Source organism: Dermacentor andersoni, chromosome 2 (genome assembly GCF_023375885.2).
Source record: "Dermacentor andersoni chromosome 2, qqDerAnde1_hic_scaffold, whole genome shotgun sequence".
NCBI lineage: Eukaryota > Metazoa > Arthropoda > Arachnida > Ixodida > Ixodidae > Dermacentor > Dermacentor andersoni.
Window position 1 is genome coordinate 163,761,277 of NC_092815.1, and position 22,261 is coordinate 163,783,537.

Sequence of the window (22,261 nt, forward strand, 5' to 3'; positions counted from 1 at the left end):
CGAGGAGTTTGTGACGCGTCGGGCTCGCGGAGCTAAGGACGGTCAAAAGGGTGAATTTGGCTCCAAGTTTGAGAGGCCGAAGTTCACGCCCATGAGAAAGCGGTTCGAGACGAGGCGAGCGCGCGTGTGTTATACGTGCCAGAAGCCGGGTCACTTTTCGGCGCAGTGTCCGACCGAACGTGAGGAGACGGCGGCAGCCGAAGCCGGACGCAGAAAGCGGTTCGAGATGAGGCAAGTGCGCGTGTGTTATACGTGTCAGAAGCCGGGTCACTTTTCGGCGCAGTGTCCAGAAACAAAACCAAAAGTCGTGTTTTTGTCTTTATGCAGCACTGACGAGAACATGAAGCTTCTCGAGCCTTACATGCGAGACCTCCTCGTGAACGGGAAAGAGTGCCGAGTGCTTCGCGATTCCGCAGCTACAATGGATGTAGTTCACCCCTCTTACGTAGAACCCGATATGTTCACGGGCGAGTGCGCATGGATCAAGCAAGCAGTGGAAGCTCATAGCGTGTGTCTGCCGGTAGCAAAAGTGCTTATTGAAGGACCTTTCGGAGCACTTGAGACGAAGGCCGCAGTGTCATCTATGCTGCCCCCCCAGTACCCGTACTTATTTTCGAACAGGTCCGATCACCTCCTGCGCGAGAAGGGGCTTTTGTTTGGTGAGGCTAGCGTTCAGGCCTTAACCAGATCGAAGGTTCGGGAGCTCGCTGCAAAGGCGGTAGTTGCGGGGCCGACGTTGTTGAACGATGAGAAAGGGTCAGAGGCGCAGCAAGCTGGTATTCAGAGCACGCCCGAACGGAATAAAATTGAGCCTGTAGCGTTAAAGGCACCAGATACTGGAGAGGAAATTCCCGATGCGGGAAAGTTAGAAGAGCTTCCGCTCGAGCTTCCGGGACTAGGCTCAGTGACGAACAGGAAAGACACCGATCAAGTCATTAGTGACTTAATAAGTAAAGCATCGCTGTCGCCTGAGCAGAAAACCGAACTACACCAGCTCTTACAAGAGTTTCAAGGTCTGTTCTCTGAGAGGCCTGGTAGGACTTCTGTCCTTACTCATGACATAGAACTTACCTCCCCAGAGCCAGTACGATCCAAGGCGTACCGGGTGTCACCCCGCCAGAGCGATATTATGGAGGCTGAGGTAAAGAAAATGCTACAGCTCGGTGTTATTGAAGCGGGTGAGAGTGATTATACCTCCCCTTTGATTTTATTTGAGGTACCGGGCAAGGAACCTCGTCCTTGCGTCGACTACCGCAGGCTTAATTCCATCACTAAGGATCAAATTTATCCGATCCCTAACATCGAGGAGCGCCTTGAGAGAGTGAGTAGCGCTCAGTTTATTTCCACCCTAGATCTTGTCAGGGGTTATTGGCAGGTTCCACTTACAGAAGAGGCTAGTAGGTATGCGGCGTTCATTTCACCAATGGGGACATTCCGTCCTAAAGTTTTGAGTTTTGGTTTGAAGAACGCGCCATACTGCTTTTCAAGCCTCATGGATAAAGTGTTGCGGGGACAGCAAGAATTCGCTTTACCGTATCTAGACGACGTAGCGATATTCTCCGCATCCTGGCCTGAGCATATGGCGCACTTGCGGGCAGTGCTAACCCGCCTGCGCGATGCGGGCTTGACAGTCAAGGCTCCCAAGTGCCAGTTAGCACAGGCCGAGGTTGTCTACCTCGGACACGTGATTGGTCGGGGTCGTCGCCGCCCCTCTGAAATAAAGGTGGCCGCTGTGCGAGACTTCCCGCAACCGCGCACGAAGACCGATATTCGGTCGTTCTTAGGTGTCGCCGGCTACTATCAGAGGTACATCCCCAGGTACTCTGATATCGCGGCTCCCCTAACGGATGCTCTAAGAAAGACAGAGCCGCAAACAGTCGTCTGGGATGAGACAAAGGAAAGAGCTTTTAGCGCCCTAAAGAGCGCCCTAACAAGCCAGCCTGTGCTACGATCGCCCGACTACACAAAAGGGTTCGTTGTTCAGTGCGATGCTAGTGAGCGAGGCATGGGCGTTGTACTGTGCCAACGGGAAAATGGAGAAGTAGAACACCCCGTCCTGTATGCTAGTCGTAAGCTGACGAGTCGTGAGCAGGCGTATAGCGCCACCGAGAAAGAGTGTGCGTGTATCGTGTGGGCCGTTCAGAAATTGTCATGTTACCTAGCTGGCTCGAGGTTTATCATTGAGACGGATCACTGCCCTCTCCAATGGCTGCAGACCATCTCTCCCAAAAATGGCCGCCTCCTGCGCTGGAGCCTCGCTTTGCAACAATATTCCTTTGAGGTGCGTTACAAAAAGGGGAGTCTCAACGGTAACGCCGATGGCTTAAGTCGAAGCCCCTAACGTGGGAATCAGCCTCAAAATTGCTTGCTACGGATGTTTTTCTTCCTGAGGCAGGATTTTTTTTAACTTATTGCTTTTGTGTAGTGTTTCAAAGTGATGATGTGCTTTCTAGTGCAATTTTCCGATTTGTGGACGCGTTCTGAGTGCTGCTAAACTACTGTAAGGAACTAGGCAGCAGTATAAAAGGGGAAAGAGCCTGGCAGGGCTTAGTGAGGGTTGTGCCGTGCTTGCTGACTGAGCGGTTGACTTTCAGGCGTGGTTCTAACGCTTGCCGGAAACGAGAACAAAAATGTCAACTCTCCCGAAGTCACTTTGCAGTGTCCTGTGTGAACCTGAACGTGAGAACGAGGCCTTCTCTGTGCACTGCGCTCAAGAAACGCCAACGGACGCCCGACTTCGGTTATGAGCATCATCGAGCGACATCCCTCCGGACAGCGGATGCAGTCCCCTGACCATCGGGATCTCCTTCCCCCGGCGGGGCGGTCTGTTACGTTTCGCCTACAACGCGCGGTAATGCCGGCGCGGATGCAACGGACGCCGGGGCTTCGTTCAAAGCGGCGGACATTTTGGCCCGTTCGACGCCGCCGCAACGCCTCCCCGCCAAGCGTGTCCAAGCGTGTTTCAGTGCCACGTGTCTTCGTGTGTGCGTGTGTGTGTGCGTGCCCACGCTTGTCAAAGCGCGGCAGCCGGGGAGCGGAGCTCCCCAAGTGAGGAGCCAGCAGGTCTGTCCGTCGGCGGGTTGGCGATGCGTCACTACACTCGGCTCAACATGTCTCTCGGCTCGACCGTGCGCGCCGTCGTGGGCTCATGCTCCGCCGTGTCGTGGGCTCATCCCGTGACCTTCCTTCTGGCCCGCGACGCCGAGAGTATAAGAGCAGCTGCCCCCGGACGCCTGGAGAGAGGCTCCGATTTCTTCTGTTGAGTTACGTGCTCTCCCGTCTCTCCACTTCGGTCGACCTGACCGGCCGCTCTTTTGCTATGTTAGAATAAACAAGTTGTTCTGTTACCAGTCTTCTCTTGCTTTGCCGGGACCTTCGGATGCTTCCAGTGCCCCAGGCCGCCAGGCCAACGCTACCCTTGGGGCTTGCGACCCATTGGCAATAACGGGCGTCAGCACCGAGACCCCAACAACCCCATCCGTTAGTTCACGCAAGCATCGGAAAAAAAAGGAATGTGAAATGAACTACAGACAACATTTTATTTCTTTATTTTATTCTTTCCCGCTAAAACTAAAAAGTTTTGCGCATAAATGAACTTAAACTTCGCGACTTATTTTTCTTGCCTCACCTAGCAACAAGCTAGCGGCACGCCAGAGGGGCCATATGCATGCGTCATTCGCCTGACATGCCACCGAAGCGAGCGAGGCCGGCTGCGCATGTGAAGCTCTCCTGCTCGGCGACCCGTCTCATTTAGATGTAGGCCGTCTGTCGGGCTCCCGGCGTTTTCTTGCATCACGTCTGCATTTCGACACGGCACCACTGCACTACTGGACTACAGCAAGGTGAGGAATGTTGTTTGACAGTCTGCGACGCACTTCAAGCACATTTAGGATTGCTGTACAAAACTGAACCTATATAGTGATGCAGTTTTCGAAAAACAGCTCCGCCGTCCAGGCCTAGTTAACTTGAGTTAATTACTCGTACTGGGAGATGCTTGCGACGCTTTCTATAAGCCCAAGCATTATTATAACTTATTTCGGTAGTTTTTGTGCACGCTCGCCGCACCTGGCTTTGTAACGAAAAGCATTTCGGCCGTGTGACGCAGTTTCGCGTGTACTGAATCTTACTGGGAGAAGTTTTGGCGCTTTTTCTTACCCCGGACATTATTGTAACTAATTTCGCTACTTTTGAGGTATACTTTCCAAGCACAGTGGCCGCGTTTGGCGTAGTGGCGCAGTTAGCGAAAAGCAGCTCGGCTGTGTGCCGCAGTTAGCTTCGCGTGTACTGAATCTCACTGGGAGAAGTTCATGACGCATTCTCTGGCCCCAAAAATTATTGCAATTCCTTTCGTAACTTTTCGAGATACTTTGGAGGCATGCTCGCCGCGCCTGAGGTTGTGAAGCTGGTAGCAAAAAAGCAAGCCGGCCGTATTGATTTAGTAATCCGTATATTGAATTCTAGTGGGACAAATTTGTGATGTTTTTTATGGCCCTGCAACAACATATACCTTATTTCCATACTCACGTTTGTCGAGAACGCTACGAGCGATTGCCAAGAGTGATATCACGGGAGTGTGTTGGTTGCGCCGGCAGGACGCGTAAAAGATAACGCCGAGGAGCTCACAAACTTGACATTTCTTTCTTATGAGCGTCTGAAAACAGGCTTTTCACCCATGAATTTACCTTGAGCGTGACTAGAAGGCATTCTGTGAGAGTGTAACATGGTCCGGCTGAGAGCCTGTGTTGTAGCCACCTCTATGTACTTGGTGCACCATCGCGTCTATTGAGGATGTTACGTTTCGCCTACAACGCGCGGTAATGCCGGCGCGGATGCAACGGACGCCGGGGCTTTGTTCAAAGCGGCGGACATTTTGGCCCGTCCGACGCCGCCGCAACGCCTACCCGCCAAGCGTGTCCAGGCGTGTTTCAGTGCCACGTGGCTTCGTGTGTGCGTGTGTGTGTGTGTGCCCTCGCTTGTCAAAGCGCGGCAGCCGGGGAGCGGAGTTCCCCGAATGAGGAGCCTGGACGTCTCTCGGCTCAACTGTTCGCGCCGTCGTGTGGGTGAGGGTTGGCGATGCGTCACTACACTCGGTTCAGCAGGTCTCTCGGCCCGACAGTTCGCGCCGTCGTGGGCTCATGCTCCGCCGTCCCGTGACCTTCATCCCGTGACCTTCCCTCCTTCCCTTTTGGACCGCGACGCCGAGAGTATAAGAGCAGCTGCCCCCGGACGCCAGGAGAGAGGCTCCGATTTGTACTGTTGAGTTACGTGCTCTCCCGTCTCTCCACTCCGGTCGACCTGACCGGCCGCTCTTTTGCTATGTTAGAATAAACCAGTTGTTCTGTTACCAGTCTTCTCATGCTTTGCCGGGACCTTCGGATGCTTCCAGTGCCCCAGGCCGCCAGGCCAACGCTACCCTTGGGGCTTGCGACCCATTGGCAATAACGGGCGTCAGCACCGAGACCCCAACAACTCGGGCCAGCGGTGCGATTACAACATCTGGTTGCCAGCGGTGAGATCGCGACAACGGAGGCCAGCAGCGAAGAGATGCGGTTGACTGTATGCTGAGCAGCACAACGACCATCCGGGAGCAGCGCAACGAGCCCTGTGTGATGACTGGTTGCCTGCAGCGGAACGACTGCGCTGAAGTCTTGGCTGCGAGGTTTGGTGAGTGCGGGACTTTCTTCTTCTGAGTTTTGCCAGGCTTTTGTTAGTGTTAGAAACAGAGCTGGTAATTGTGGTTGTCGTTGCTACCGGGTTAGTTTGCGGCAAGACAATAGTGGACAGTAGAGAAAGCAGCATTCAGAGCAGCCATGGATTTGAAGTCGTTGCGCAAACCGAAATTGCTAGAGCTTGCGAGAGAGTTGGGTCTGGATGTCTCAGACAAACTCAGAAAACCAGAACTGCTAAGGGCTATTCTTGAGTTAGAAGCTGAGGATGACGAGCTGTCGGAATGCCTTGAGACCATTGAGGAGAGGGAGACGGCAAAAAGACAAGAGCAGGAACGTAAAGAACAGATAGAACGAGAGCAACAAGAGAAAGAAAGAGAGCGCGACCGTCAACACGCTTTGGAAATGAAGCGTCTCGAGTTAGAGATGGAACGCGCTCGTAATGGAAGTCAGGCACACGGTGCAGGAGAACGAGTATATTTCAAAATGACTGACCTGATGCGGCCGTTTAAGCTTGGAGAGGACATTGGTTTGTTCCTGGTTAACTTTGAGCGAACGTGCGAGAAGCAGGGGTTCTCTCGGGAAACGTGGCCACAGCGCTTGCTCACTTTGCTACCCGGCGAGGCGGCCGACGTAGTCGCTCGCTTGGAGAGAGAGGAGGCAGAGGATTTCGAGAAAGTGAAATCGAGTCTGCTAAAGAAGTACAGGCTGTCAGCGGAGGCGTTCCGTCGGAAGTTTCGGGAAAATGAGAAAGGCAGAAGTGAGTCATATACAGAGTTTGCGTACAGGCTTATGTCAAACATGCAGGAGTGGCTCAAAGAAGAGAAAGCGTTTGGTGACCACGAGAAAGTTCTGCAGTGTTTCGGGCTAGAACAGTTTTATAGTCGGTTACCTGAGAACGTGCGGTACTGGGTCTTGGATAGGCCAGACGTTAGTACGGTGGCTAGAGCCGCTGAGTTAGCCGAGGAGTTTGTGACGCGTCGGGCTCGTGGAGCTAAGGACGGTCAAAAGGGTGAATTTGGCTCCAAGTTTGAGAGACCAAAGTTCACGCCCATGAGAGCAAAGGGGGACACACGTAGTGCGGATGCGAGTGAAAGCAGTCCGACCGAACGTAAGGAGACGGCGGCAACCGAAGCCGAACGCAGAAAGCGGTTCGAGACGAGGCAAGCGCGCGTGTGTTATACGTGCCAGAAGCCGGGTCACTTTTCGGCGCAGTGTCCAGAAACAAAAACACAAGTCGTGTTTTTGTCTATATGCAGCACTGACGAGAACATGAAGCTTCTCGAGCCTTACATGCGAGACCTCCTCGTGAACGGGAAAGAGTGCCGAGTGCTTCGCGATTCCGCAGCTACGATGGATGTCGTTCACCCCTCTTACGTAGAACCCGATATGTTCAAGGGCGAGTGCGCATGGATCAAGCAAGCAGTGGAAGCTCATAGCGTGTGTCTGCCGGTAGCAAAAGTGCTTATTGAAGGACCTTTCGGAGCACTTGAGACGGAGGCCGCAGTGTCATCTATGCTGCCCCCCCAGTACCCGTACCTATTTTCGAACAGGTCCGATCACCTCCTGCGCGAGAAGGGGCTTTTGTTTGGTGAGGCTAGCGTTCAGGCCTTAACCAGATCGAAGGTTCGGGAGCTCGCTGCAAAGGCGGTAGTTGCGGGGCCGACGTTGTTGAACGATGAAAAAGGGTCAGAGGCGCAGCAAGCTGGTATTCAGAGCACGCCCGAACAGAATAAAATTGAGCCTGTAGCGTTAAAGGCAGCAGATACTGGAGAGGAAATTCCCGACACGGGAAAGTTAGAAGAGCTGTCTCCAGATTTGCTCATCGCGCCTACGTCAGACGGACTTAACAGGTTGCTAAAAGTCAGCCGCTCGGCTTTGATAGCCGAGCAAAAGAAGGATGGCAGCCTAGAAAACATACGCTGCATTATCAAGGAAGGTATCGCCAAGAAAAATGCTCGCTTTGTGGAAAGAGGTGGGGTCCTGTACCGGAAGTATCTAGACCGCAGAGGAGTGGAGTTCGATCAGCTGATCGTGCCTCAATGCTATCGTCAGGATCTGTTGCGCTTGTCGCATGGGGGTTCGTGGTCCGGACACCTAGGAGTTAAGAAAACTAAGGACCGTCTCTTGCAGGAGTACTATTGGCCAGGGTGTTTTCGGGACGCAGACCACTTTGTGAAGACATGCGACACCTGTCAGCGGGTGGGCAAGCCAGGGGACAAATCGAGGGCGCCGTTGAAGTTGGTACCTATCATTACGGAGCCTTTTAGACGGCTCGTTATTGATACAGTGGGACCTCTGCCGGTAACAGCCACGGGGTACGGACACATTTTGACTGTGATCTGCCCAGCGACAAAGTTCCCTGAAGCAGTGCCGCTTAAAGAACTCAGCTCAGTTGAGATAGTCAATGCACTACTGTCCATATTTGCGCGAGTTGGTTTTCCTGCAGAAATCCAGTCAGATCAGGGTACAGTGTTTACTAGCGCTTTGACGACAGCCTTTCTCGAAAGGTGCGGGGTAAGGCTGTTACACAGCTCAGTGCACCACCCCCAGTCGAATTCCGTTGAGAAGCTCCACTCCGTCATGAAGCGCGTGTTGAGAGCATTGTGTTTTGAACATCAAACTGACTGGGAGCTGTGTCTGCCTGGAGTGATGTTTGCTTTAAGAACCGCGCCGCATGCGGCTACGGGGTTCTCGCCAGCTGAGCTGGTGTACGGTCGCTCGCTGCGATCTCCGCTTCGCATGCTTCGAGAATCATGGGAAGGCAGGGGCGACGACCCAGTCGTGGTAGAGTACGTGCTTAAGCTCCTCGAACGCTTAAGAAGGGCACAGGAGTTGTCAGGTGAAGCAATGGCAGAGGCCCAGCAGAGGGCCAAGGTTTATTATGATCGGACAGCCAGGGCCCGTCGTTTTGAGGTGGGCGATGAGGTCATGATATTGCGCACATCGCTAAAGAACAAACTCGACGTGCAGTGGGAGGGCCCAGCACGGATCGTTCAAAAACTGTCGGACGTTAACTACGTGGTGAGTCTGCCAGGAAAGCGGAAAGCACAGCAAGTTTACCACTGTAATCTGCTCAAACCCTATAAGCAACGGGAAGCAGTGGTGTGCATGATGGTAAACGTGCCCGAAGAGCTTCCGGTCGAGCTTCCGGGACTAGGCTCAGTGACGAACAGGAAAGACACCGATCAAGTCATTAGTGACTTAATAAGGAAAGCATCGCTGTCGCCTGAGCAGAAAACAGAACTACACCAGCTCTTACAAGAGTTTCAAGGTCTGTTCTCTGAGAGGCCTGGTAGGACTTCTGTCCTTACTCATGACATAGAACTTACCTCCCCAGAGCCAGTACGATCCAAGGCGTACCGGGTGTCACCCCGCCAGAGCGATATTATGGAGGCTGAGGTAAAGAAAATGCTACAGCTCGGTGTTATTGAAGCGGGTGAGAGTGATTATACCTCCCCTTTGATTTTAGTTGAGGTACCGGGCAAGGAACCTCGTCCTTGCGTCGACTACCGCAGGCTTAATTCCATCACTAAGGATCAAATTTATCCGATCCCTAACATCGAGGAGCGCCTTGAGAGAGTGAGTAGCGCTCAGTTTATTTCCACCCTAGATCTTGTCAGGGGTTATTGGCAGGTTCCACTTACAGAAGAGGCTAGTAGGTATGCGGCGTTCATTTCACCAATGGGGACATTCCGTCCTAAAGTTTTGAGTTTTGGTTTGAAGAACGCGCCATACTGCTTTTCAAGCCTCATGGATAAAGTGTTGCGGGGACAGCAAGAATTCGCTTTACCGTATCTAGACGACGTAGCGATATTCTCCGCATCCTGGCCTGAGCATATGGCGCACTTGCGGGCAGTGCTAACCCGCCTGCGCGATGCGGGCTTGACAGTCAAGGCTCCCAAGTGCCAGTTAGCACAGGCCGAGGTTGTCTACCTCGGACACGTGATTGGTCGGGGTCGACGCCGCCCCTCTGAAATAAAGGTGGCCGCTGTGCGAGACTTCCCGCAACCGCGCACGAAGACCGATATTCGGTCGTTCTTAGGTGTCGCCGGCTACTATCAGAGGTACATCCCCAGGTACTCTGATATCGCGGCTCCCTTGACGGATGCTCTAAGAAAGACAGAGCCGCAAACAGTCGTCTGGGAGGAGACGAAGGAAAGGGCTTTTAGCGCCCTAAAGAGCGCCCTAACAAGCCAGCCGGTGCTACGATCGCCCGACTACTCAAAAGGGTTCGTTGTTCAGTGTGATGCTAGTGAGCGAGGCATGGGCGTTGTACTGTGCCAACGGGAAAATGGAGAAGTAGAACACCCCGTCCTGTATGCTAGTCGTAAGCTGACGAGTCGTGAGCAGGCGTATAGCGCCACCGAGAAAGAGTGTGCGTGTATCGTGTGGGCCGTTCAGAAATTGTCATGTTACCTAGCTGGCTCGAGGTTTATCATTGAAACGGATCACTGCCCTCTCCAATGGCTGCAGACCATCTCTCCCAAAAATGGCCGCCTCCTGCGCTGGAGCCTCGCTTTGCAACAATATTCCTTTGAGGTGCGTTACAAAAAGGGGAGTCTCAACGGTAACGCCGATGGCTTAAGTCGAAGCCCCTAACGTGGGAATCAGCCTCAAAATTGCTTGTTACTGATGTTTTTCTTCCTGAGGCAGGATTTTTAACCTATTGCTTTTGTGCAGTGTTTCAAAGTGATGATGTGCTTTCTAGTGCAATTTTCCGATTTGTGGACGCGTTCTGAGTGCTGCTAAACTACTGTAAGGAACTAGGCAGCAGTAAAAAAGGGGAAAGAGCCTGGCAGGGCTTAGTGAGGGTTGTGCCGTGCTTGCTGACTGAGCGGTTGACTTTTGGCGTGGTTCTAACGCTTGCCGGAAACGAGAACAAAAATGTCAACTCTCCCGAAGTCACTTTGCAGTGTCCTGTGTGCACCTGAACGTGAGAACGAGGCCTTCTCTGTGCGCTGCGCTCAAGAAACGCCCAAGGACGCCCAACTTCGGTTATGAGCATCATCGAGCGACATCCCTCCGGACAGCGGATGCAGTCCCCTGACCTTCGGGATCTCCTTCCCCCGGCGGGGCGGTCTGTTACGTTTCGCCTACAACGCGCGGTAATGCCGGCGCGGATGCAACGGACGCCGGGGCTTTGTTCAAAGCGGCGGACATTTTGGCCCGTCCGACGCCGCCGCAACGCCTACCCGCCAAGCGTGTCCAGGCGTGTTTCAGTGCCACGTGGCTTCGTGTGTGCGTGTGTGTGTGTGTGCCCTCGCTTGTCAAAGCGCGGCAGCCGGGGAGCGGAGTTCCCCGAATGAGGAGCCTGGACGTCTCTCGGCTCAACTGTTCGCGCCGTCGTGTGGTTGAGGGTTGGCGATGCGTCACTACACTCGGTTCAGCAGGTCTCTCGGCCCGACAGTTCGCGCCGTCGTGGGCTCATGCTCCGCCGTCCCGTGACCTTCATCCCGTGACCTTCCCTCCTTCCCTTTTGGACCGCGACGCCGAGAGTATAAGAGCAGCTGCCCCCGGACGCCAGGAGAGAGGCTCCGATTTGTACTGTTGAGTTACGTGCTCTCCCGTCTCTCCACTCCGGTCGACCTGACCGGCCGCTCTTTTGCTATGTTAGAATAAACCAGTTGTTCTGTTACCAGTCTTCTCATGCTTTGCCGGGACCTTCGGATGCTTCCAGTGCCCCAGGCCGCCAGGCCAACGCTACCCTTGGGGCTTGCGACCCATTGGCAATAACGGGCGTCAGCACCGAGACCCCAACAACTCGGGCCAGCGGTGCGATTACAACAAGGACAAGTTGTTTTGGGCACGCGCAGTCACCCGTGTATTTTCGCTCTTAAGGTGCAAGAAATAATGTCCTGGAAGGGAGGGGTGCTTGAAAGTCGGAGGTTTTCTTCATAATTTATGGCATTATATGGACGGAGTCTATTTGCTACGAAATCTATGTAAGAGTGAATTTATCTGTAATGCCGCTTCACTACTTACGCACGTTTGGCCAGTACAAGCAATATTCCTGTTAGGTCAATATACCAAATGATACATGCTTGTCATTAACTTTTGTTCAGCTGATGACATCCGGTGGAGCTTCATACGGCAACGACTGCTGCTTACCTGGTGCCACAACTTTGAATGAATGCACAAGAAGCCCGGAATGAGCATTTATGTGGAGCAAAATAAACATATCAACTCAGAAGACGCTTTGCGTTTTTTTATGAAATTGCACGTGATACAGATTCGGTGGAGGCTTGTAGAGATCGTTCGCAATCATTTTTACATTGTATACATACATACATACATACATACATACATACATACATACATTCATTCATACATACATACATACATACATACATACATACATACATACATACATACATACATACATACATACATACATAAATCACATACACACATACATACACACACGCACGCAGGCACAAATTCATACGCGTCCATGCACGCAGCAATAATAGTACGTGTTCGGTTAGTCTGTAAGCCAGACAGCAGGGAAATGCTTATACATACATATACGCACAAAAAATTTCGTACAATTGTTTATAATCTAAGACCCACACAAGAACTTCAACTAGGAGGCATTCCGAGTTCTACCAGCCAGTTCGTAACGAACGCAAGACACACGGAAAACTGCCGTTCCGGTCCTGCATTATATGCCTGCATTTTGCAAACAAGAGACATGGGCCATTACTTAAAGGGGCAAGCACACAAAAGCAGTCTGCCACTTTCGCCTTCTCTCCGTTCTGTTTCGGAAGAAAATGTTCGATGATGTACGGAAGCACCCACGAGGTTAACCGAAGAAACAAGACATTCAACTTTCTCGAAACGTTCTCTTTCTATGTCTGAGTATTGAATACCCTAGCTGATTTTTCCTTGCTCGCTTTATTTTTTTCTTTTCAGCTAACATATTTTCATAGTAACGGGAAAGAGAGGAAGCAGGGTCAAACAATTCTATGGTAATCATCTCATTTCTATTCACCGAGGAATCTTCGCAAGGGCTTCTAGGGGCTGTGCGCGGTACGTAAGGCATTAAGGAAGAAAACGGCACGCAAAGAAGTGGCTGCTAGCTGTAGCTACTCCTTCTCCCTTTGTGCATTTTCTCAAGGTGGTAGCCCAATTTGTCTTCTTGGAGAATATTTACTTGACTGATTCATTCTGAAGCACATCAATCTTGTAGAAGAATTCGAAAACCCTGAGCACTTGTGAGACTAATAGGCAAGTGGGAACCAGTGATTTGTATGCGGCATTTTCTTCGTAAAAATACTCATGGGAATGCACCTTGACAATTCGGAAACGACTATTGTATTTCTTTTTGAAAATAAGATATCAAGAAGCATGCATTTTGATATGAAGTAGAATTGCTTGGCATTTCAATGATGTATTCTACGCACAAAGAGAAAATGTTCATGCAGGCGAGCTATATTCCTTAGAATTCAATAGGTGGAACCTCAGTTTATTTATTTATTCAAAATACCTTACAGGCCCGAAGAATGGGCATTGGGTAAGGAAAAAAAATTTACACAGTGTAAAGAGCAAACAATCATACAAAATTATACAATTGTACAATGCATTGTTAATAATAATGCAACGAAGAGTCAAGTTTACACAAACTCTATAAATTCTAAGGCAAAAAGAAAGCATACAAGAAGCAACGCAGACAAGAATTTTTTTTTAAGTAAGAAATGAATGTTTATGTCGTGACGGAATTTTCCTTTGTTAGCTTCAGCTACCAGGATATCGGGAAGGTCGTTCCACAAGCCGAGGACACGTGGAAGTGCAGATGAGTTAAAAGCGCCTGTGTTGCCGTAGATGCGTGTGAAAGAAAGATGTTTATGCAATCTTCGTGAGGTGAATCTTCGTGAGGTGAACTTGCAGAGCAGTTGCTGATGGCCTCGGTCCGTGAACGTATTTGTGAAACAGCAATATAAGTTGTTAGGAATGGCCGTATGACAACGTGCCAGCTATTTCAGCCCGCATCACGTGTTCCCAACCAACCGGACGGGGCGCACTTCAGAGAACTGCGAATAACCGGCAGCCACGTGCCGCGGGGTCAGCTCAGGAATGTGCTACCCGGCGTGCCACCCGGGACAGAGCAGAGTTCTACGAAGCCCCTCTGACGTCGGCTCCGGACCTTTAAGGCCCAACCACACGCAGCCCGGGATACGCGTCTCGCTACGCGTACACGTAAGCGTACGCGTCTGCGTGCGCGTACGCGGGTGATGAAGGGAAGGGCATCCAGCCACACGATACGCGCACACGTGCGCGCTTCGCTGCGCGTAGCACAGGGCTGACAGACCAGCGGCCCAGCGATGGCGGAAACGGTCGTTTTTGGCTTTGAGAAAAGTTTATCTTTAATTTCATTATGGCTAGCCATTTTTATTTAATTTATCAATGTTAGAGCTAGTACACTGTTTTTAAATTGAGAAATGCACGCTGTTCGTATCTATACATCCTTATGGCAAGAAAAGCTACATCAATTATCAACATCACGCGCGATAGCGTCTGCTTGCTCACAACTGCAGCTGACATCTTCGCGCGATCACGCACAACGTTGCTGCCGAGCTCTTGCTTAGCCGCTTGCTTCGCCGGCATCAGCGTTCTCTCCCCGCAATGTACCACATGAGAAAGAAGCTTTTGCTGCTGCTGCTCTTGCAAAGGCGGCGGCAGCGCAGAAAGCGTCTGCGGCCTCTGCGGCGACGTTGGTGGGTCCGGCCAGTCTTTCAACTGCGTAAAGAAGGACTTTACGGCGGTGAGTAACTTCTTTCCTTTCGATGATCTACAGTGGTAGAACTAGGAGCCAGTGTTTGGACATGGGGACTTATCTTCGTTAGGACAGCAATTACTTATCAGCGTTTTTAAGTGCGCGCATAAGTGAAAGGGTTAAAGTAGTAATGCGGTGATCGTACTCGCAGCGCACGAACGCCCAATTCGCAGAACAGCATCGCGTCGTCGGTGCAAGGTTCGTCCAGGTTGACAGCATCGATCGAAACGATAACGTAACGTACGCGAACAGGGGGAACGACAAGAGCAGGGTGTAGTTCGGAAAGCGCGAAAGCATAGGCGAAGATCGGGCTAGCCGCCGGAAGCATACAGATAGTATATTGGATACGTGGTGACGACACCTCACGACGTTTCAACCGCCGTCAGTCTAACCCGTGTATGCCGTACGACATACGGTCATTAACTGTTCAGCTTCAGAGGGGAAGAAGCGCTTGATTCTATTTAACATACAATCTCTAATACTAATTTGGAGCTCCCTTCATTACTAACAGTAGACCATACTGTTTACACAGAGCTTGTGTAGCACCCTCTTTTCTTGCACAAAATTTGTAAGGATTAAGTTTTGTAATACATTTTCTGCTATTCGATATTTTATTTGATATCCAGATTATTTTTTCTTCATTTGATTCGATTCTAAACCTACTTTTTGGTATTAGCACACCCGTACACAAAGCTAAGGACTGCTAGTTATATTTGTGCCATTAGTATAGCACATAGATTCAAGAACACCTTTTTACACGTGTTGGTTGTCTTATATGAAGCTTGTGGACGAGATATGATTTCCTATATTTTCTGTCTCTCAGAAGTGTGACTGTAGAATATGAAGTGTAATGTAATTAAATTGTGACCTGGGGGGCAGGTTAAAATTCTGTGCGACTAATTTCGGAAGTTTCTTGGCAGTGACCGCACGATTTTAATATACCGTTGGCTGGCTCTCCTGTTTTGCCGAACCACTGTTTTTATTCAAGCACATAAACAAAGCAGGGGATAAAATTAATGATGGCTAGTCGCTATACGTGTGTGTCAGTGAAAAGTGTACAGCTTCTGATACCTGCGCGTGTATGTGGGCAGGGCATGGTCTTGCTGCCAGGCAATAATGCACCATTTTTTACAGATGCAACGGATACGTCAGGATGACCACGGATTTTTCAAAAAGTTCCTTCGCAAGGCGCCGCAGCTCTTGGACAAGCTATTGAGCTTTTTAGCAGAGGACCTCACACGGCAGCACCACATTCGAGAAACCCCTGGAGCCTGGAGAACGACTTGCTGTAGCATTGAGGTTGGTAAAGGACAGTTGCCCCTAGAGTAATAATGTGCGATTGGAGGAATACAGAACACCGCTTCTTTGTCATTTAATGTATGATTTATTTTATTTTATTTACATATTACTGCCCGCCGCCTTTCGGAAGCCAAATCAGGAAGGAGTCACAAAACATTGAAGCAAAACAAAAGAAAGAACGAAACGACTGACAATGCGCGTGAAAAGAAATACAAGAAAAAAATGATCGCATGATCACAGAGACTGAAAGTTTCCACTTACTGCATCACCAGTGTAACAGTTACGGCTAACTCTAAAAAAAACTGCCATCGACTGGCATCGCACAAAAGCTACCTCAGTGCTTTTGACCTTGCGCAACCTGTAAAACATGCACTGAGGTATGCTTGCACATGTAGTATTAAACAAAGGTAGTAGCTAACCTACACAAATGAATTTTGATCGTATGTCACCTGAAAAGGGCTCCCACAGCCATGTAGATCATTGTCAAGAAAAATCATGTCATCATAATTAGTATTCAAACAATTGAGACATGCATACTAATTTTTTTTCAACTCGCATTCAAGCTACTTGGCATCCCGGTAAGACATAAAAGACGTTGCCTTGACTTACTGTGTGGGGATTGAGGCGGCTAGACTCTGCAGTGGTGTGTAAGTCATATAGTGGCGATCGTGCCTGCAAAGTATTAAACAACTGCAGAACAGCACGACAGCCGCAGAAATTTCTTACATTTTTTTCAGCTTAAGAAATTTTTTAAAGCTCACATGCTGTTCACGGCTCCAGTCAGGTAGCCCTGCTTCCTGCCAGAGAAGCAGGGTCATACGTATAAATGTCTCATTTACACACTGATTACGTACAAAGACTTTGGCCAAACATCCAATGCAGAACATGCAAAACCAACTCTGGAACTGAGCCACGGAACAGAAAGAAAAAAAAATGCAAGGAAGGTTGCTTGTGGATGATAGTTGTGGGAGAGGTAGAGGTTGTCTATGTTGGCAGTGAACCTCGCCTCCTGGCTATGTGGTGGCAAGACTTTTCCCTTTCTGCTACCTCTTCTAATAATAATAAAACAATTTGAAGAATGCTTGCGCTGCTAGAACGCCCCGACAGGCTTTACAACTTGCAGCATAAAACCGAAATTTTCAGTGGGGTCTGGTTGAAGGTTCATTACATTTCTTTTTATTTACAGGCATGTACAGGCATCTCTACATGCATGCACAAACTCTACATGCACAGGTGGTGAACTCAAAAAGGTTCATTGCTGCAAGACAGGCTGAATGAGTAAACACAGTTGAAAGCGATAAACATCTGTCTTGCAGCAACAAACCTTTAGTTGCAAGTCAGTGCTTCTTATCGTAGGTGTGTTGCTAAAACATGTTCACACATCTCTACAGCAGCAATGGCCAGCCAACCAGGCCCACAGATATCAACTTTATGAAATTTTTGAGTACCGCGCAAAAATATGGATACAACACAATGTAAAATGAACAAAAAAGAAGAGCTGAGGGGCTTTGACATGACAACAACAGACAAGGAAACGTATATAAAGCATAAAGGAAAATAACTGTCATTTTATTTGTAATGTCAACATCATGAGGCGAAGGGAAATAAAAGTGGACAAAATATAGCTTGCCACTGGTGGGAGATAAAACCAAAACCAATTGAGCTGGAGGCTATTCCACCATCAATTTCATAGAATGTTTATGTGTACTAGATTAGGCTCTTGGAGTGTTCTTGCACGAGTAGCACTGGCTAACATTACCAGGATGAGATCTAGTACATGCACATACAGGCCCAAGAAAGTTTGCAGAGGGATAGCCATTGCTGCAGCTCTACTGGTAAAGCAATGCAAGCATAATTCAAAGGTTGTGGGTTTGTCTCCCATTAGTGGGAAGCTACCTTTTCATATACTTTCATTTTCCTCCTTATTTTTCCATTTCGATATAAAGTAATTAAATTCATCAATGATTTCCTTTTGTTTCATTGTCTCTTGGCTTTATTATACAAAAAGTATACATTAAAAACATTAATCTTTGAATTACTCTCCTACTTGCATCAATTTAATTTTCAAGTCGAGATGCATATGCTCACTGACCTCTCTAATGCGTTTGAGCAGAGACGGCAAAAGTTCGAGGTCGTCCCGTGGTTTGCATCTTTTGATTGCACTTGAAACATTGCCTAATTCCTCCAATATTAACTGACTCTAATCTTTATTTTTCCTTTTCCTCCCCCTTGACTTTGCTTCAGAAGCAATGCTTCCTAACGTATCCAACCTACGACTGCCTGCTGAAGCCAGTGATGCTTCTGACTGCGGACTGCTGTGGTGTGCCTCAGAATCCTCAGGAACCAGAACTTCTTGAAACATCGGTGATTCAAGAGATTCCAAAATGTCCTGAGACTCCACAGACTCATGCGACGCCGAAGACAGAGTCGATGCTGGCGCTTGTGACTCTTCACTTGACGGTGATGGCACTTCAAGTGTTGCCAGATCGGAAAACTGGCACATTTTTTGTTAAGATGTCTGCAGCACTTCCCTCCTCACTCGATGGGGGCACTGGTGGAAGGTTGGCGGACATCCTGCATGTGAGCGTAATAAGGTTTGCACATACTGTCAATGTGTAAATAATGTGCCAGTCTGGATGCAAAAATATATGAAGGCTCAAATCCGTCCACATTTGTTTTAGTGTGTGATTTTATTAGAGTATACTGAAGCTCTGAATCAGTTTTGAAAGGACAAAAGTGGCTTGCCTACACAACCAGAATGAACAGTTTCTGCATGCGCGTAAGTGTAGCTTTTGTATCTTTTTCTGTTTTTGCTTGTGATGCATCTAAGCAGTTCTTACGAGATCTGCATGCCTAAAGCCTAGTGATTACTTCTACTCAAAACAGTTTATGATATTTGGAATGTTTCAGTTTCGAAATAATTAGCAGGAAGCATTCCACTGCATTTACTCAGTAAAACCACTTAATAACTTTCATATTGAAAGACCTATGCTTGCACTTTCTAAACATAGAGTAGTAGTACTGTTAGGTCTTGCTTTAGCATAAGGCTCTCTCCTGTTCTAGTTTTTCTACTTGAAACGTTCTTGGCTTGTAACTTTGTTTTCCTTTCACTTGTTTGTAAACTTCATCTCATTCTAAACTGTTTTTCTTAACTGAATGTACGTCTAAACACAGTGTGAAGCTGTGTATGTAGTAGTCAGTGCATTTGTTGTTTGTATTTAGGAAGTTACGTCTAATAATGTTTGTCTTCTTGCCATCTGCCTTGTAAAGGGTGTTTTGGCCCAGCAAAGCTGACCTTAGCGAGCAAACCCTTCCAGAAGGTTTCTTCCAGCCAAGCTTTTTTCGCCTCTTCTCTGGACTTTCCTACCGCTGCTCCTACTGTCTTGCCAAATAGCTCGCCTCATACTGATATTAATGTAGTCGTTGAACCATTGTCATCCCAGCTAACTACTGGCTACTGTGTTGCACGAGTGACCAGTACTGGACGTAATGCAAATACCAATTAAAATAATGTAACTAGATCGTGGTTTTGGCATGTAAAATTTCAGTAATCATTTTTTGCACAGTGCGAATGTGTTAAATTGGATCATCTAGTCCTTGCTTGGAAATTTTGCTAAGCAGGAACAGCGTTCTCTATAAACATCGTGAGAGCTTCGCTTAAACCAGTAACCACAGCACCTGGGATCTGCAAAATAACCGCAGGCTGATAATTAGGTAAGGACACTGCTGAGCAGACACAAAAGGAATTATCAATTACACAGCTGACAATGTCAGTACTATGGCGCATTTATTCCTACAGCATGATGACACTGAATGAATCCCTAAACAAGCTAGGTAATATTTGAGGGTCTGTGATGAAGCACCGATTTGCACATTGCTGGCAAGCAACAAAATGCAAAATTAAAACTGTGCATTGAAGTGCCCAAGGTACACGTGAATATAGCAACATTCAATACTCAGTTAAATACTGGCCATTGACTTGCACACCGCCTTCTAGGATCAGTGCACAGAATAATAAAAAAAAAACTACTTGCATGTTTTGTGTTTTGTTTTTGTGTGTGCATCATGCAAGCCCCTTTTTTTATTCATCCTGCTAATTTGTATGTGATATTCTCTGTACTTCTGTCTTATGCTTTATTGTTAGGTTTTTAAGTGCTACTTTACTTGTTATTTTGTACCTGTATTTCTGCTTTCTCTGCTCCCCACTGCAAAGCCAAACTGGCTTTGTGGGTACCTAAATAAATAAATATACAAAGCTATTCTTGTACTGCTTGTATGTCCCCTTACGGATCACATTTAACGAAATATGCGATAATCGGAGCGGCGATGCAGCACAAATATTTTATCGCCAATTAGACAAAGCTGAATATAATGCATACTGTTTGTCGACTTGCTTGTGTAAGCACAATTTTGAGTCGATTCCCATAAGTGCGGTGCATTGCCAGCTATAATACAAACATACGGCATCGCCGGTCAACGTGGTAAAGGGAAAGCACTAAAATCCCGTGTTTCATTTTTAACACGCCGGCTAAGATGGAAACTTCAAGATAACTTACGGTCTACACTCCATTGTGTAGCGCAGAAACATCATCTGGTCAAAAAACAGCCAGATGACGTCGTCGTGAACGTCGACTGGCACGGCGCGGCTCTTTTCTTTCTGAAACGTCTTCCGAGGCGCCGAAATTTATTCCTCAGGGACTTCCATCACTTCTGCAGCGCTGTGATAACGTCATCTGCACAGATGAAACGCGTTTTCGACATCTGCGAGTCGGCTGATGAGAGAGGCAGCTTATACCAGTGCCACACAGCTAGGCTTTCGATGGCGATCGAGCGCGATCAAATTTCTCGATCACGATCGGTTCTACGCAGATTGCGCGGTACAGGCAATCGTGATCACTAAATCCGACCCCGATCGGGCTCGATCACGATTGAAACTGCTCCGCTATGACGCCCGTATAAAATTCCGAGCACTCACCTGTTCGGCAGCGTTGGGCATGACGATCCACGACCACCTCGTCAAGTGCTTGTTCTAGTGGCGCTTGTGTTTCGCCTGCTACCAAAGCGCAGGTCGAGCCTCAACGCAGGCGATCAGCGCTTCGTTGTTGATCGCCTCCATAGCCTCTGTGCTCTATCGACACGAAACCAGCAGCGACTCCCGGCGTCTCCACACGATTCTGAAACTTCAACAACTTTTCCGAACCGCCGGAAGTGTACAGGCGGCCCACGTGACGTCGGTGCACAAGCTGCCACTTCCGTCGCGTACGCTCAAAATGACGCCCAAGATCAAGATCTCCTTGACGCGCGCGTTTCCTGCGCGTCTGCCCTCTCTAGACGCGTAGGACAGGCGCGTACGGCCTCGCAGACGCGTGACGCGCAGCCAGGCGCGCACGATTCACCGCGTGTGGTTGTGCCTTTACACCTGTGTGTGTGTGCGGCACTGAAACCTGTGCAACACGTGTATGTGAGCCCGCTCCTCAAAAAGGGCGAGTCATTTTCGGTGACGTCGAACGGTGACGTCGAACGATGACTGGACGAATGTTTCCGTTCGCTTGGAATGAAGGGGGGACCAAGTGCTTATAAGCAGCGTTTGCCGGCTGCTAGTGCGTGCTCGTTGTGTGCTCGTCGTAATGAGCTGTGTGCTCGTAAGCTGTTTGCTGTATGCGTCGTCTCGCGTGCTCCATATGGGAGTCACGCTAGACTGTCGATATATGTCTTGTTCACAATGTTAATATGTAAATAAATCCTGTCCACTGAGTTCCTCTCTACGACCTTCAACTCCTTCAAATGGTGGCAGCAGCGAGATCGTCCGACGACTCCTACATCTGGTTGACAGCGGTCGGATCGCCTCCAAATACAATAAAGTGCTACATCACGACGAGTGTTCAAAGGAGGAATTGATAGATTGTTTTTAATTTGCGTTATACTTTCGTTCCAGTTGTAATTTTGTGAAATGAATCGAGCGGCTCTATTCTGAACTGATTCTAGCATAGTGGTTAAATAAATTTAATGAGCGGGCCATATTGAAGAAGCAAATTCAAGTTTAGGGCGAACAAATGTAAGATAGGCTAATTTGCGGAGATTTGTCGGCGCCTTACGGAGGTTCCGGTGTGAATATCCCAAGGATCGGGAGGCATTTCCGCAGATGTTGATATGTGTACTCCAGGAAAAGTCCAGGAAAAGTTATGAAAGCACGAATAGTTTCCCACGTTATGTGACCTTCTAGCGTAACTTAACAAAACTTAAGATTGAACTTAAAGCGTTGGCACCTCAAAAAATAACAAATGTTGAATGCGGCGAAATGAGTATATGAACTTTTCTATCTATGCACCTTCTTCACATGCGTTTCCTGCAGATGAGTATATTTTTTCCGCAGCATACAACACGGGATATTTCGCAGCTGATCTGAAGTGCTTGGATGTATATAAACAGGGGAATATGACGGACTTTCGTATATGTGAACATAGTTCTGTATGTGGCACTGCACTGTTTGTCAAAGATGCGTTAAACAAGACAACCCGTA

General features: G+C 48.7%; 1 long non-coding RNA gene across 1 annotated transcript; it reads right to left on the reverse strand.

Moving 5' to 3' along the window:
* Positions 1-18,074: 18,074 nt before the first annotated feature.
* On the reverse strand, positions 18,075-20,901 carry LOC129387427 (uncharacterized). The gene is made up of 3 exons (XR_008614654.1): positions 20,717-20,901; positions 20,298-20,474; positions 18,075-18,315 (listed from the first exon to the last, which is right to left on the reverse strand). It is a non-coding gene; the product is annotated as an uncharacterized lncRNA (long non-coding RNA).
* Between the last annotated feature and the right edge of the window lie 1,360 nt (positions 20,902-22,261).